This window comes from Mus caroli, chromosome 18 (assembly GCF_900094665.2).
Source record: "Mus caroli chromosome 18, CAROLI_EIJ_v1.1, whole genome shotgun sequence".
Classification (NCBI taxonomy): Eukaryota; Metazoa; Chordata; class Mammalia; order Rodentia; family Muridae; genus Mus; species Mus caroli.
Window position 1 is genome coordinate 42,351,072 of NC_034587.1, and position 16,926 is coordinate 42,367,997.

At 43.5% G+C, this 16,926-nt stretch overlaps 1 protein-coding gene across 1 annotated transcript in view; it reads left to right on the forward strand.

Moving 5' to 3' along the window:
- The first annotated feature begins 10,751 nt into the window (after window positions 1-10,751).
- Window positions 10,752-16,926, forward strand: part of Kcnn2 (potassium calcium-activated channel subfamily N member 2) — a 394,099-nt gene continuing 387,924 nt past the window's right edge. Inside the window, exon 1 of the mRNA XM_021150280.2 lies at window positions 10,752-11,308. The gene's annotated coding sequence lies outside the window, so the exon portion shown is untranslated. The remainder of the gene's footprint in view (window positions 11,309-16,926) is intronic.

Consider the following 16,926-nt stretch of genomic DNA (forward strand, 5'->3'; position numbering starts at 1 on the left):
CCTCCCCCCCCAAAAAAAAAAAACTGGAGAGATCATATACTAGCAGTCTGACAGCACACCTGACAGCTCTAGAGCAAAAGGAAGCAAATTCACCCAAGAGGAGTAGATGGCAGGAAATAACCAAACTCAGGGCTGAAATCAACCAAGTGGAAAGAAAAAGAACTATACAAAGAATCAACCAAACTAGGATCTGGTTCTTTGAGAAAATCAACAAGTTAGATAAACCCTTAGCTAGACTCACTAGAGGGTACAGAGACACTATCCTAATTAACAAAATCAGAAATGAAAAGGGAGACATAATAACAGAAACTGAGGAAATCCAGAAAAACATCAGATCCTGCTACAAAGCCTACACTCAACAAAACTGGAAAACCTGGATGAAATGGACAAATTTTTAGACAGATACCAGCTACCAAAGTTAAATCAGGATCAGATTAATGATCTAAACAGTTCCATATCCCCTAAAGAAATAGAAACAATCATTAATAGTCTCCCAGCCAAAAAAAGCCCAGGACTAGATGGTTTAGTGCAGAGTTCTATCAGACCTTCAAATAAGACCTAATACCAATACTCCTTAAACTATTCCACAAAATACAAACAGAAAGTACTGTACCCAATTCATTCTATGAAACCACAATAACTCTGATACCTAAACCACACAAAAATCCAACAAAGAAAGAGAACTTCAGACCAATTTCCTTTATGAATATTGATGCAAAAATACTCAATAAAATTTTCACAAACTGAATCCAAGAACACATCAAAATGATCATCCATCATGATCAAGTAGGCTTCATCCCAGGGAAGCAGGGATGGTTCAATATACGGAAATCCATCAACATAATCCACTATATAAACAAACTCAAATTAAAAAACCATATGATCATCTCATTAGATGCAGAGAAAGCATTCAACAAAACCCAATACCCATTCATGATAAAAGTCTTGGAAAGATCAGGATTTCAAGGCCCATATCCAAACATAATAAAAGCAATATATAGCAAACCAGTAGCCAACATCAAACTAAATGGGGAGAAACCTAAAGCAATCCACTAAAATCAGGGACTAGACAATGCTGCCCTCTCTCTCCCTACCTATTTAATATAGTAGTTGAATTCCTTTCCAGATCGATAAGATAACAAAAGGAGATCAAGGGGATACAAATTGGAAAGGAAGAAGTCAATATATCACTATTTGCAGATGATATGATAGTATACTTAAGTGACCCCAAAAATTGCACTCAAGATCTCCTAAACCTGATAAACTACTTCAGCCAAATAGTTGGATATAAAATTAACTCAAATCAGTGGCCAAAGAAATTAGGGAAAGAACACCTTTCACAATAGTCACAAATAATATAAAATACCTTGGTGTGACTCTAACTAAGCAAGTAAAAGTTCTATATGACAAAAACTTCAAGTCTCTGAAGAAAGAAATTGAAGAAGATCTCAGAAGATGGAAAGATCTCCCATGCTCATGGATTGGCAGGATTAATATAGTAAAAATGGCTATCTTGCTGAAAGCAATCTACAGATTCAATGCAATCCCTATTAAAATTCTAACTCACTTCTTCACAGAGTTAAAGAGACCAATTTGCAAATTCATCTGGAATAACAAAAAACCTAGGATAGCAAAAACTATTCTCAACAATAAAAGAACTTTTGGTGGAATCACCATTTCTGACCTCAAGCTGTATAGAGCAATTGTGATAAAAAACTGCATGGTATTGGTACAGTGACAGAGAGGTAGATCAATGGAATAGAATTGAAGATCTAGAAATGAACTCACACACCTATGGTCACCTGATTTTTGAGAAAGGAGCTAAAACCATCCAGTGTAAAAAAGACAGCATTTTCAACAAATGGTGCTTGCTTAAGTGGTGGCTATCATGTAGAAGAATTTGAATTGATCCCTTCTTTCTTTTTTTTTTGTGGATATTTTTATTAGATATTTTCTTCATTTACATTTCAAATGCTATCCTGAAAGTCCCCTATACCCTCCCCCCATCCTGCTCCCCAACCTACCCACTCCCATATCCTCGCCCTGGCATTCCCCCATACTGGGGCATATGATCTTCGCAAGATCAAGGGCCTCTCCTCCCATTGATGGCCCCCTAGGCCATCCTCTGCTACATATGCAACTAGAGACACAGTTCTTGGGGGTACTGGTTAGTTCATATTGTTAATCCGAGTTAATCCATTCTTATCTCCTTGTACAAAGCTCAAGTCTAAGTGGATCAAGGAACTCCACATAAAACCAGAGACACTGATACTTATAATGGAGAAAGTGAGGAAGAGTATGGAAGATATAGGCACAGGGGGAAAATTCCAGAAGAGAACACCAATGGCTTGTGCTGTAAGATCAAGAGTCAACAAATGGGACCCCATAAAATTGCAAAGCTTCTGTAAGGCAAAAGACACTGTCAATAAGACAAAAAGCCACAAACAGATTGGGTAAAGATATTTTCCAATCCTACATCCAATAGAGGGCTAATATCCAGTATATACAAAGAACTCAAGAAGATGGATTCCAGAAAACCAAATAACCCTATTAAAAATGGGGTACAGAGTTAAATAAAGAATTATCAACTGAGGAATAATGAATGAATCACCAAGAAACAACTGAAAAAATATTCAACATCCTTAGTCAGCAGGGAAATACAAATCAAAACAACCCTGAGATTCCACCTCACACCAGTAAGAGTTGCTCGGATCAAAAATTCAAGTGACAGCAGATGCTGGTGAGAATTTGGAGAAAGAGGAACACTCCTCCATTGCTGGTGGGATTGCAAGCTGGTACAACCACTCTGGAAATCAGTTTTTCATTTTCTCAGAAGATTAGGCATAGTACTACCAGAGGACCCAGCAATATCACTCCTTGGCATATACCCAGAAGATCCTCCAACAAGTAATAAGGACACATGTTCCACTATGTTCATTGCAGCCTTATTTATGATAGACAGAGACTGGAAAGAACCCAGATGTCCCTCAACAGAGGAATGGATAAAAAAATAAATACATGGTACAATTATACAATGGAGTACTACTCAGCTGTAGAAAATAATGAATTTATGAAATTCATAGGCAAGTGGATGGATCTGGAGGATATCATCCTGAGTGAGATAACCCAATCACAAAAGAACACACATGATATGCTCTCACTGATAAGTGTATATTAGCCCAGAAGCTTGGAATACCCAAAATACAATTCACAAACCACATGAAACTCAAGAAGAAGGAAGACCAAAGTGTGGATACTTTGATCCTTCCTAGATGGGGGAACCAAATACCCATGGAATGAATTACAGAGACAAAATGTGGAGCAGAGAGTGAAGGAATGACCAGCCAGAGACTGCCCCACCTGGACATCCATCCCATATACAATCACCAAACCCAGATTCTATTTTGGATGCCAACTAGTAGTTGCTGGCAGGAGCCTGATATGGCTGTCCCCTGAGAGGCTCTTCTAGTGCCTAACAAATACTGAAGTGCATGTTCCCAACCATCCATTGGACTGAGCACAGTGTTTGCAATCAAGGAGCTAGAGAAAGGACCAAAGGAGTTGTAGGAGTTTACAGCTCCATAGGAGGAACAACAATATGAACTATCCAGTACCCCTACAGCTCCCAGTGATTAAGCCACCAACCAAAGAGTATGCATGGTGGGACTTATGGCTCCAGCTACACATGCAACAGATGCCTATTCCGTCATCAATAGGAGAAGAGGCTCTTGATCATGTGAAGGTTCTATTCCCCTGTGTATGGGAATGCCAGGGTCAGGAAATAGGAGTGGGTAGGTTGGTGAGCAGGAGTAGGGGGAGGGGAACAGGGGAGGGCATTTTTGGAGGGAGACCAGGAAAGGTGATAACATTTGAAATGTAAGTAAAGAAAATATCTAATAAAAAAAAAAAAGAAAACCACACACAAAAAATGAAGAAGCACACAGGCAAGCCCACACAGAGCCAGACTCACTACATTAAGGGAGTGGATTTGGAATCCGAAATCCAAACAACCCTAACCACTGGGAGGGCATGGGTATAGGACAGGCACTCTCCCATTATCCTGGATTAATCAACTTAAACAGAGAAGAGGGGGGTCCACAACTTCATTTAAGCTCAGACATATCCAGGACAGGCCTTGCACAGTGAGCTTGGCCATAAATTTTCACGTTGTTTATCTGTGGCCTCTTTCCTCACCTGTCTGCCTGTCAGGGTTGCTTCCATTAAGACTATGATTCATTTTTATAGAAGGCTTATAAATTTGGTTGAAATTGTAAATATGATTTTCTTTCTTTCTTTTTTTTTTTTTGTAAAATTACAGTTAGAGAATAAATGTGTCATGAAGGCTGGCAAGATGACTTAGCAGGTAAAGAAACTGGCACCAAGCTGAAGAAGAACCGAGTTCTATCCCAGAACCTACATGAATGAAAAAGAAAATGGACTTTCCCAAGTTGTACTATGACCTTCACAGACAGTCAAGAGCGCATATTTATGTGCATATGTGTCTACACACACACACACAAACATACACACAAGTACATACAATCAATTTCAAAGTTTTTCATGATTCTTTCTAGCTATATAAGTCCTATGGATTCCTTGCAAGCAGATGGGGCTTCTTTCCTATCTACTGACTCTGTAACATGCCACATTAGGATTCAGAATAGACTTTTCCCAAGTGCCTGTTGCCTGCTTCCCATCTTTATCATGACCAGAGCAAATGAACTGGGTGCATGAAGTGGTAACATTATCTTCAGCATTTCACCTCAGTGGCAGTCACAGTGAGGAAGTGGCTGCTGAGTTTCAGAGTCATAGACCTAAAGGTCTTGATGTCCAGGACCCTGAGTTATAACACTAACAGGTGGCTCCACATCTCCAAAGAGTGATGGAGTACAGATTCTTTCAGAAGCCAAGACAACAAAGGACAGTAGGGGGCTCAGAAGACAAGAGATGGGCAGAGACGTCAGACTACAGGAGTTGAGTTATAATGAGATGAGGGAAGGAGCCTATGAGCCCTAGTTGCTGTAAGAGTTTGAATGAGCTAAAAGGCCAGACTCCCACGCTCAAGAGGTATAAATGCTGCCCACTGACACCATAAGCTCAGGGCTGCAAGTGGACATAGAGCCGTAAGCCTCCAACTTTGAAAAAGCTTGTAATTATAATCTTCTAGTGCTTAAGACTTAGAGCCATAAGACTCAGGATTTGAAGGCCCAGTATATGAGCTTCTAGAACTAGGGATATTAATGTCAAGTGAAGTACCCCCTTTATCTGCCCATGGTTTCTATCTAGTTTGAGAAAGAGCCTCCTGTCAACTGTTGGTGACAGTTTGAGTGTCTAGGCTTCAGTGGAAGAACTGTATCCCATTCTCTTAGTCCAGAGTCATTTTGCTCTGGTTGAAAAGCTTACATCCTCACATTCAAATTGGTTTCTTTAGTGATCATACTTTGTTCTATGTAGTAAGGAAGAAAGGTGAGAAAGAAGGAATTATGTACACTGTATTTGTTGCTGAGGGTTGGAAAAGCAGATGCACTAGAGGGAAGTAATTGATTAAGTAATTTATCTTAGGGTTTTGACTTTCTATAATTGTGGAACCTAGTTAAACCACTGTCTTAGAATCCTGAGTGTTGCTAGGCCCCCAAACATCATGGCAGGTAGTCAAGAAGGAAAGATGGGGTGTGTGATGAATAATTTTAACCACCAACCTAGTGAGATCTAGAATCACTTGAGAAGCAGGATAAGCCAACTGCTGGGCATTCCTGTGAGTTGGTGGAGGAATTATTTCGTTATGTTTATTGAGGAGGGAAGCACCATCTACTGTGGGTGTTGCCATTCCCTGGGCTTAGATCCTGAAATGTATATAAAACATAAAGTAGGTTGAACTCTAGCCCTCATTGCTATCTGCTTCCTGACTTCAGAAGCAATGTGACCAGTTTCCTCAAGCTCCTCCTGCTAGGGCAGCCTATACTTTGAGCTAAAACAAACCTGTCCTTTTCTCCTTAAGTTGATTTCATCCGGCCACTTTATCACAGCACCAGAAAGCTAACAAAGACAGTCATAGTGAATGGTATGAGTCAGAGTGCCTTTGGTTTCACTATCTAGTCAATTTAACCAAAGATTACTATGGATGTTGGGGTGAATGCATCTTGCAAATGTAATTATGTCTAGAAGCAGTTGACTGTTAGTAAAGAAGATTACCCTAAATGATTCAAATCACATGAGCCACCCGAAGAGAAGAATTGATGTTGTGTGGAAGAAATTCTAGTTGTAGAAGCAGCTTCGATTTATGCTCACTCTTTACAACAGTCTACACTAGAGACATCACACTTGTCTACCCAGCCCACAGGACCACATGGGACAGATCACCAATACAAACCCATTAGCACATATTCTTTATTAGTTCAGATTCAACTGTGATTCATATAGATTTGACATAAATGCAAGTAAGGACACGTTGGTTAGAACCAAGCAGACTACATTAGGCCTTAGTTAGCTATAAGCCTTCATCTTTGGTAATGTTGATAGCCTGAAGAAGCTACTACCTTCCCTCATAGAACCTTGCCCAGGAGCTGGAAAAGCTGAAGATGGTAGGTGCTACCACAGATTGGCCACTGCTTACAGCTACTAGTCAGAGATAGCTGGTGTGTAAGGGGGTCCACAGGCCGCAGCACCTAACTCTATTCTTGACTTTTTTAGTATAAGGTGATGGCTAGATTACTTCTACTGAGAAAGATAAGCACTCCCACCTTTCCCTGGGACACTGGGCAAGTGTGAACTACTGTTATTCTGATTTTGAAGCTAGTCTACAAAGTTGCAGGCTCCATGCTGATACCCTCTCCAAACAAAACAAAACAACAACAATAAATAAGACTCAAATTATGTTAAAATCACTGATGCTTCATTGTGATCATTGTGATGCCTTCACAATGCTAAGTTCCTTAAGGATTTTTTTTTTTCCTTTTTCTGCTCCACATCCCATACCTCCTCTCCACCACACCCCATCTCCACGTGGATGCTCCCACCCTCCACCCCACCTGACCTCTAAACTCTCTGAGACTTCCATTCTCTTGAGGATTAAGTGCATCATCTCTGAATGAACACAGACCCGGAAGTCCTCTACTGTATGTGAGTTGGGGGCTTCATATCAGCTGGTGTTTGCTGTCTGTTTGGTGGTCCAGTGTTTGAGAGATCTCGAGGGTTGAGATTAATTAGGACTGCTGGTCCTCCTACAGGATCGCTCTTCTCCTCAGCTTCTTTCAGCCTTCCCTAATTCAACCACAGGGGTCAGCAGCTTCTGTCCATTGGTTGGGTGCAAAAATCTGCATCTGACTCTTTCAGGTGGTTGTTGGGTTTTTTGGAGGGCAGTCATGCTAGGTCCCTTTTTGTGAGTTTTCCATAGCCTCAGTAATAGTATCAGGCCTTGGGACCTCCCATTGAGCTGGATCCCACTTTGGGCCTGTCACTGGACCTTCTTTTCCTCAGGCTCCTCTCCATTTCCATCCCTGTAATTCTTTCAGACAGGAACAATTATGGGTCAGAGATGTGACTGTGGAATGGCAACCTCATCCCTCACTTGATGTCCTGTCTTCCTGCTGGAGGTGGGTTCTATAAGTTCCCTCTCCCTACTCTTGGGCATTTCATCTAAGGTGATTCCTGAAAGTCTCTTACCTCCCAGGTCTCTGGTGCATTCTGGAGAGTCCCTCCCCCACACCTCTTATTTCCTGGGGTTGCCTGTTTCCATTCTTTCTGCTGGCCCTCAAGGCTTTAGTCCTTTTCTCTCAGCAATAACCAGATCAGGTTTTGAATTTACTGATGTAAATCTGACTTATAAATTAAAAAAGCCTCTAGAGTTTTGATTGTACTGGGTTACTGGGATTTGGGACTGCTGACCACAGGAGGTGGATGGCTGGAAATGTGAGCCAAACCTGCAGCAAGACAATCTCCATAGGTGAGACCACAGGTATAGTGCAGGATGACAACACTTTTTTTAATATCTCTTCCCCGCCCACCTCCACAACAACTTTGAACATTCAGTGGGTGTCTTACCAACAAAGCTGTCTTGGCTCTGGGAAGCAGCGTCTTAGCCATGGCTGTTTCAGTCCATTTGTACCAGAAGTTTTGCTATTATAAGCCTCAGTGAACCCTAGAAGGACAGGAAAGCATTTCTACCTAGGCCAGAGGGGAGCATGTTCCCTGGTGACCCTCTGTGACTGCCATTAGAGGCAAGGCTGTGACTGGTACTGCAAACTCAAACCTTCATTTGCATATAAGAATTGCTGTGATTACGAAAACACTTCATTGGTGCTGTACAAAGTCTTCACAGGCAGGTATATAGAGGGAGGCTTCTTGGAATTCTCCACAGGACACTTTGTTGTATCAATCCTGAGAGCCTAACTGTCCATCTCTGCCTGGCTACAGTCTAAAAATCAGGAGTTCTCTTCTCGGGAAGTGAAGAAAGGAGGAGCTTGTTCCTGCTCTCCCCTGTTTAAGATTTTAGAAGTAAGAGACCATAAGAACTTACACTGAACTTTGTGTTTTCCATTAAATAGAAAATTTTCTCCAGTATATGTCTCAGAAAACTTCACAGAGTGGCCTCAGGATTAAAGAAGTGTCCATACCTCAAAGTGTTTTCCTCAGGATAGCCTTGGGCCACTGCAAGTGGGAGACTCTCTAAATGGCATCAGTGTAGTGTGTGGTTTAGCCGAACACTTTAAAGGCCTTTGGGGGAGCTGGGTTCCCTGCCCCCCCCCCATGGAAGGAAAGAATGCAGGATAATGCCCAGGGGCAATATTTTTGCTCATAGATAGATGCCTTTGGGGAACCTGCTTAAGTGTAGTGAAAAAGCTAATTTATAGCTTGGATTCGCATAGGCAAAACAGATTTTATTGAGAAGGTCCTTTGCACAAATTCATCCACATCAACTCTAACTCATATTTGGCTGGCCATACTATTTCACATTCGTTGAGCTTTCAGTCTGTGGTCCAAGCAGTGCCTACAGATGCCCACATTTAATCTCCTAAGAACTCCTTTGGAGTGTCAATTGTTACTGTTATTCACATATGACAAAGGAGAACTGAAGCACAGGTGGTAAAGCAAATAGGCACCTCTGGCTAAGCATCCAGGATGAAGAGGAGCAGCAGAGAATTTCTCTAGCATCTCCCTGATGCATCCCAGAACCCAGCTGGCAGCCCTGACACAGAAACAGGGTCCTCTGAACCTCCCTTCACCAGGGTGTGGCAAGACATACAGGGTGAAGATACTGTGACAGGGAACTGAATCCAAAGGGACTTATACCTAGCCCGTAATTTAATGAGGTTTAATTAATGTACCTGCTGTATAGGCTCATTATGGTTAAATGCAGTTAAATAAATAATAAACTTTTGCTATATACATCGACATAAGCTCTGAAAGAAAAATCTACAGACAGGAAGGAAGAGGACCAGGAAGGGGGATCAAAGGTCAAAGACTTAGTATTCCTCACCCTTTAACTGCTAGACTGCTGCTTCTTTGAAGGGTTTTCAGCCTCCTCTTTTTCCCCCCAGTGCTTCAGACTCTTTCTGGGAGGGCACAAGCCATTTCCTAAACTTCTGCAGCTTCCAGGAGGTAACAAGGCCTTTCCATATCAAAGATACTATGTATTTTCAGGAAGCAAATCATCCAAGGAAGGAGCTTGGGAATAAAGGGCCAGTTTAGAATCTTGTAGACTAGCAGTCTGCTCTAGTTTATGCTGACCGATCATAAGAAATCGGGCAGAAGTGTGGGGACCCTCTCTCTCTACCTTCCTGGTCTACTGGGGCTGAGAATTCACAAGAGACACCAGAATTGGGCCTGCTGGTGTTTTGGTTTGCCTCAGGCACCACCTGGCGAGGCTCACAGTGCAAGTAGAAGAGTCTGCAGCCCTCAGCTAGCAAGCAGTCAGAAGACAGTGGAGATGATATTTTTCAGCGCTCTGCATACCTTTTATTGTGCATGACTGTGAGGCCAATAACAAAGGGGGATTCCACACTTCACAGTAACAAGTTACCTTGCTGCATTCATAAGTTGCTGCAAATGCAAATTCTCAAAGAGAGAATAATTCTAACCTGAAATATACATGGTAGCCACACTGAACAGCGACAATCAAGAGACATCATTGCCATTCAGAGAATTTATGAAAATTCCTTGCTGCTGGAAGGCTCTCAAACTCCACACGCCCTAGCGGGTGAGCTCCCTGCAGCAGCTGGAAGCTGATCTATAAATAGCACGGGGCGGGAAGCGCCCCAGGAGCTCTGCGGGCGGGTGATCCCGGGCTCTCCCCAGAGCGGGCGCACGCTCCCTGCCTGGGAAAGCCTGCCGGCAGGCTGCGCAGCGTTAACCCCTATGGCGCTGCGCTCGCTGCGGACCAGGAGGAGGAAAAGCTCAGCATCATTGTTTGCTTTCTCACGTTAACCCACGGTGAACACATCTGCAATTAGGTCCTAATTTCTCCATTCCCCCCACTCGCAGAGAGCATGAAATTTGTCCTGGGTCCTTTTGTTTATTTATTCATTTATTTATGTTGAGACGCTTCAATCCAAGCCTTAAAGTCAAAATCATCCCCAAATTTGGTCTTGGGCAAGATGTTTCTAGCACAGGGTTCCCTCCCCTGTACTTTAGGCTATTTATGAACAATTGCTTTTTCTGGGAGGGAAGTGCCAAGCAGTGGCTGTACGTGCATGCATGCCTCTGTGTGTGTGTGTGTGTGTGTGTGTGTGTGTGTGTGCGCGCGTCTCCGTGTTAGTGCGCGCACCCGCGTTTATTTTTGGCGCACGTACACCCCTCGGTAGCCTCAAGGTCAGTGACAACCCTGATCAGTCGGGGGTCCCCCCGCCCGCCCACCAGTGCTCTCCACCCTGCCAAGGACGCGGGAAGGAGGAAGTCCCCCAGTGGTGGCGGGGCATCTTGGGGAGCCCTGCAGTTTCAGCACTGTCGTACTGGAGCGGGGACAAGCAGAAGGCTGTCCCCAAAGGTGTGGACTTGCACCTTCACCAGTGGGCAGCCGGGGCCTGGCTGGTCCCAGCCGCGCCCCGGGCTCGCTGCCCACCTCCAGGGGCTCTTTGCAGCCCCTTGGCTCTGTCCACCAGCTGTCACGGAATTTGGCTCTGAGAAGCAGCTGGTCCTGGCCAGGATCCCTGGTCCATCTCAAATGGAAACAGTTCCTCCCGAGGAATCGGCTGGGAATCTCAGTGGAAATGCACTGGGGCTGGGCCCCCTGGCGTGTTTAACCAAGGCCAAGCTTACCACTTTGAGGCAAGGGATGCTTCAAATGGAGCGGGATTCCTGGTTACAGACTGAGGTAAGCCCTCAACTGAGATGACATTGACTGGGGACTACAGTTTTAATGGGGCCAGCCTCCAAAGGTTTGCCTCCCCTGACTGACCTAGGCCTCTGGTCATCCACAGTCTTTTCCTAACCGCTTTTATGTAGCCTCCCGATTTCTGTGTGAAAGTATTCCCCTGTATGGGTATGAGCGGGATTTCCTCTGACTCCAGTTTCAGCATCTTACTGTTTACATCACTTTCATGGCCGACCTGAAGTACCCCCTCCTCTTGCCTTTCCACTCTTCTCCCTTGCTTTATTTCTCTGCTCCTCTCTTTCCTTGTCTTGCGTGCCCTCATCAATTGTCTTTCTAACTTAGCTGTCTCCTCTTTGAAAATATGAGCCAGAATAAAAAGAGGGAGGGAAGCTTGTCGTGGTGATTTTGGGTGTGATGCAATGTTGGGAGTAAGGGGGGTGGATTGTCATTGTAAACCTGGACACCTACTCCTCTAGGCTTCCTCAGCATCCGAGTGACAGGATGATTTTCTTGATTATAAATTGCATCCCTGTGCTTATCTATCTCCTTTGCTTGGCTATGAGAACCAGAACCTGCAAGACTAAGTAGATGCAAAAAAAAGAGGCAGTAGGTAGGTACTCTTGAGACCCATGCTAGCTTGAGTCTTCAAGCTAAGATAAGGTAATGGCAATTCGAATCCTTTCTTCACAATAACTGCATTTATCAAGCACTGGCTATACTTGCAATATTCTAAGAACTTTATGTGTGTTAAAGCTCCCAGAATATCACATAAAGCACTTCTTTTTACAGTTGAAGCAACTCAGGAATAGATGTGTTAAGTCATTTGATCATGATCAGAGTAAATGTCGAAGAAGCGGGATTGAAACCCAGTATATCTAGTTCTAGAACAAACCTCTTCTTATACATTCTTAATATATCACGTGACTCTGTCCCTCCCGTATTTCACTTGCCAGTGATGTGCTAAATGTAGTTCTTAGCCACCAGAGGTAGATGAATGAACGAGGCAGCCAAGATTTTCATATCCTATTTGAGGGAGATAGATGATAATCAGTGGACAAGCTAGAGGGCCCCAGGTAATAACAGATACATAAAGAAAATAGAATAGGGCAATGCACCAAAAAATAGCTCTATTGTATGGGCTGAGGTGCACCCCAGATGGCAGAGTGTTTCCATAGAACACACAAAGGCCAAGGTTTCACCCTTTAAGTCCCATTAAGTCACTTGAGAGATAAAGGCATGAGGTCCATAAATTCATGATCAAGCCAGTCTGGGATACATAAGACCCTTTCTGGGAAAGCAAAAATAACTTGAGCAACAAGAAAAGCAAACTAAAAGTTATCCCTACATAGAGAATAGTAAGAGAGGCCTTGAAGAATTTAGAATGCAAATCGATAAATGTAAAAACTGATCATAATTACCTCTAACAAGCAAAAGTGAAGACCACACAGAAGTTCCCCAGATCAAAAATATTAAAACACTGAAGAGAATGTGTGGCTCCACAGAATTTTCATATCTCACTGCAGGGAGATACAACTTTGGAAGCCAGTGGGTTTCATTCTCTGTAGATTCTTTGCAGCATCTGTGATCCAACTGGTGAGCAAATGCGCATATTTTCAGTTGGAGACGTGCATACAGACATACATTAGAGTCTGGTTTCCAGTAAACAAAAACATGGAAGGAGCCTCAGTACCTGTTGCTAGGGCGTGGGTAGAGTTGCCCAGGGTAGCACATGGGAGAATACCATACAGCCATCCAAACCAAATAGGGTGCTGGGGAGTTGGCTCTGGGTTAAAGTAGCTACTTTGAAAGCACGAGGACCTGAGTGTGAATCTAGCTCCTGTGTAAAAACACCAGGCATAACCATGCACACCTGTAATCCTAGTGCTGGGGAAGCAGGGGTGAGATGTCTAGGAGTTTGCTGTCCAACCCAGCAAGCTGAATTGACTGCTGAAAAGAATTTGGCTCAGGAAGAAAGGTGGAGAGAGATTGAGGGATACACTTGAGGTCAATCTCTGACCTCTATGTTCATATATATGCACCCCACTTCCCATATACATGAACACAGACACACATATATGTACACAAACATTTTAAAAGGTAAACAAAATGACTTGCAACAACAACATTATTGGTTTATTTTCAATTTTTATTCACTTTGCATTGCCCGCTCCCAGTCACCCCCTTCCATAACCCTTCCTCCTTATCCTCTGAGTGGGTGAAGACCCCTGGGTATCCCTCCACCCAGGTACATCAGTTATCTGCAGGATTAGGCACAGCCTCTCCCAGAGAGGCCAGACAAGGCAGCCCAGTTAGAATATACATGCAACAGCTTTTGGGATAGCCCCCACTCCAGTTGTTCAGAACCCACATGAAGACCAAGCTGTACATCTGCTACATACATGCAGGAATGCCTAGGTCCAGCCCATGTATACTTGTTGGTTGGTGATTCAGTCACTAAGAACCCCAAGTGTCTAGGTTAGTTGACTCTGTCGGTCTTCCTATTATTAACGATGCAATATTATTATTAATGATGTGATAATCTTAAGTGAAATGTTGAGTGTGAAGACCCCATATAGCACGAGTTTTAAAATTACATTAAAAACAACTAAGATTAAAAGCCTAACTATTTAAGGCTATACAAAGACAGAATGACACAGGAAACCAGGAGGAATGTGACCATGAAATGATGGCTCCCTTAGATGGGAGAAACAAGTGAACAGTATGGTTGGTTACATACAAGTGAGTTGTTCAGAGCCAAGTTTTGGCATGAGGGGCAGGTGGACTTATTACAGTACTAAAAGTAAGATGCCATTAACAAAGTACATCAGGCCATGCAGAGAAAATAATGAAAGTATGAGATGAACCAGGCACTGAGATCAACTCTGTGTACACTCAGGGCTGGAGAAAGAAGACACTGGAGGCAGACAAGCCAAGCTCCAGTTAGTGCTCCAGTTAGTGCAGAGGAGCTGGGCATTTCTATGGAAGAGGAAGGCAGGCAGAGCAAGAAGAGGCTCATAGATCAAAGGAATGAACTAGGGCCAAATCATGCAAGGCTACATAGCATAGGGTGAATAACAGACGGAGCGTGAACTGTGAAGTGAGACAGTTGAAGATTGTAGGGGACCATTTTGGGTTCCCTGCAAAGAATGGGCAATGATGGAGACTAGTGGGAGGCCCCTGCAGTAGTGGAGGGAAGGCTCCTGCAGTAGTGGAAGAGAGAAAATGGCAGCAGGATTCTGAGTTTCTGCAGCTTATTTGCTACCCAAGGTACTCAGCTGGAGGAAGGGTCAAGTCCCTGAAATCTAGCTCATCTCCTGCCAGCAAGTGTCTAGGTGCTGGGCAAGGATGGATGAGTACATCTTTCAAATTGCAGAGGGCTCTTTGGCCCCAGGTAACCTCATGGTGACTCAGGAAAGTAAAAATAGACTTGAAGAGAAATAAATATACTTCTCAGATCTTAGAGTTCGTATGACTAGATATTTGGGTTGAAGAAGGCAAGAAAATAATCAGAGAAAATTCCTGGAGTTTCTTTTTTTTCTTCTTCTTCCTTGTGTTGTTTAACTGCAAGCATATTGACTGTATTTACAAAGGAGCAGAGATGTTTTGTATTCAGAAGGGGAACCATATTTCACGCATATTAGCTTAAAAAATGGGAATGCAAACGTCAGATAGAGTGTTGGGCATCATAAAAAGACCAGGAACAATTTAGGACAAGGGACATAACTGTGGGAATCCAAAGTCATGCTGCCTTATGGTAGGTCACAGTTGTCAGTGTGTACATGAAGTCCTTTACACAGAGAAATTCTACTTTCTTTTCTTTTTCCTCTAGCAAAGTAAACAGGAGAACAGTTTATGAACAAACATTTGGCTGACAAAAAAGGCTTAATAAGCAGTGGTGTTAGGGTGGGGGAAATGTTCCAAGTTCCTGCCTTGCTCTTGACGGAAGGCTGAGGCCAGATAGTGTATAGGCAGAAGCAAGCCCAATGGTGGAGGCAGCTCATTAGCAGGATGTAAAGTGCAGATCCTGGGCTTAGCCCAGGAGTGCCCAGAGGCATTCAAATCAGTCAGAATTCACAGGGACCACATTGTGAAGAGGTAGAGTAACCAGGAGTTCTGAGTGTTGAGTAAGAAGACGTGCGTACTGAGGCAGAAACAAGGCCGCAGTTCAGAACACAGCAAAGCCCCTGGATGAAGGAAAATATAATCATTAGGAAAAGACAGGGCTGAGAGAGACATGGCTGATCAATGGATCCAATATGCTTAGTACTATTTGAGCCTCAGGGCTTCCTTTAAAGGTCACTGTACTGCAGGCATCTGTGATAGACGCCAGGCAACCATCCGAGGGACAGCCACTTGAATGGCCACAGTAGCTTAAGCTGTGTGTTGTCTTTTGTGACATCTTTAGAAAATGGATGCTGAGGCCTTCTCACAGGAGTTATCTCAGGCCCACTCTGGCATGCCTGCTATGAAGGACTTGATTGCAAAATGAGTTTGCAATGCCTTATAGGTACCCTCTCCGTGCTAGGACGACGACGGAGTGGCTGCCTGTTCAGCTAAGCTCTGGCCCATATACCCTTTCACGCTGCCACATCCCATCAACTTGGTGACATCCAATCCCTAGTAAAACTTGTCTCATTGCAATTTTCCCTCACTTTTTCACTTAAATGAATGTCAGGCCCTTTATTCACTGCCGCCTACCACAATGCTTAGCATATGAAATGTGGGCAAAATGGTGAAAGAATGAAATGAGGGAGGAGAGGTGGGCAGAAGACAGTGAGTTAGGTTGAGGTCATGTTGCTAGCACTGATGAGACAGGCCCATGTATTCTTCTTTCTGCACAGAGCTGAGGGCAAAAAGTGCTTTCTTGCTCAAGAATGCAGATGGCAGTCAGTCAGCAATTCTAGTCTGGTTCCACATCTAGCCTGAGTGGGTCACATAAAGTGTGGAAAATAGCAAAGCTTCCAGTGTAGTACAGATCTGATTTTAACTATGATGATGTGGATGTTAGATTGTGGTACCCAGCAGATCAGAAGAACACCATGATGCTCAGATATGAGCCACTTTTCAAGGCATTTGTTTGTCAATGCCTCTTTTGATGACCAACTTCAAGGAATGTTTCTTCTGAGAACTCGAGCTCTTTTCTCATGCAGCCAGATCTCTAGGAGTGGGGTAGTAGCCAGACTTGGCAGATGGGGAGCATTCATGAGTACATGGGTGTTTGCTGTTCAGTTTTATACACTATGCCACATGGTAGTCCACTGTCAGCTGGGAGTCTGAGAAGCAGAGAGGATTCAGAATGTATTCATTCAACATTACAGAAGCAGGAATTAGATATTTGTATATGCAAAGACAGAGTGATGACCACGACCCAGTCCCTCTGTTGAAGGTATTTGAAGTCCAGTAGAGGGTCGAATAGAGAACTGCAACAAACCATTCAAGGAGTCACTGTGTGGCAAGTCCCTGACTCCATGATACAAGCATCTCACCTGCAGGAAAGACTGATGGGCACAAGGTCATCATGATGGTCCCTTGTATTTACAAGTGAGTTTACAGTGTGCAAATCATGTTCACTTTCAATAACCTCATTCATATTTATAACTTTCTGATACGTAGGCTGC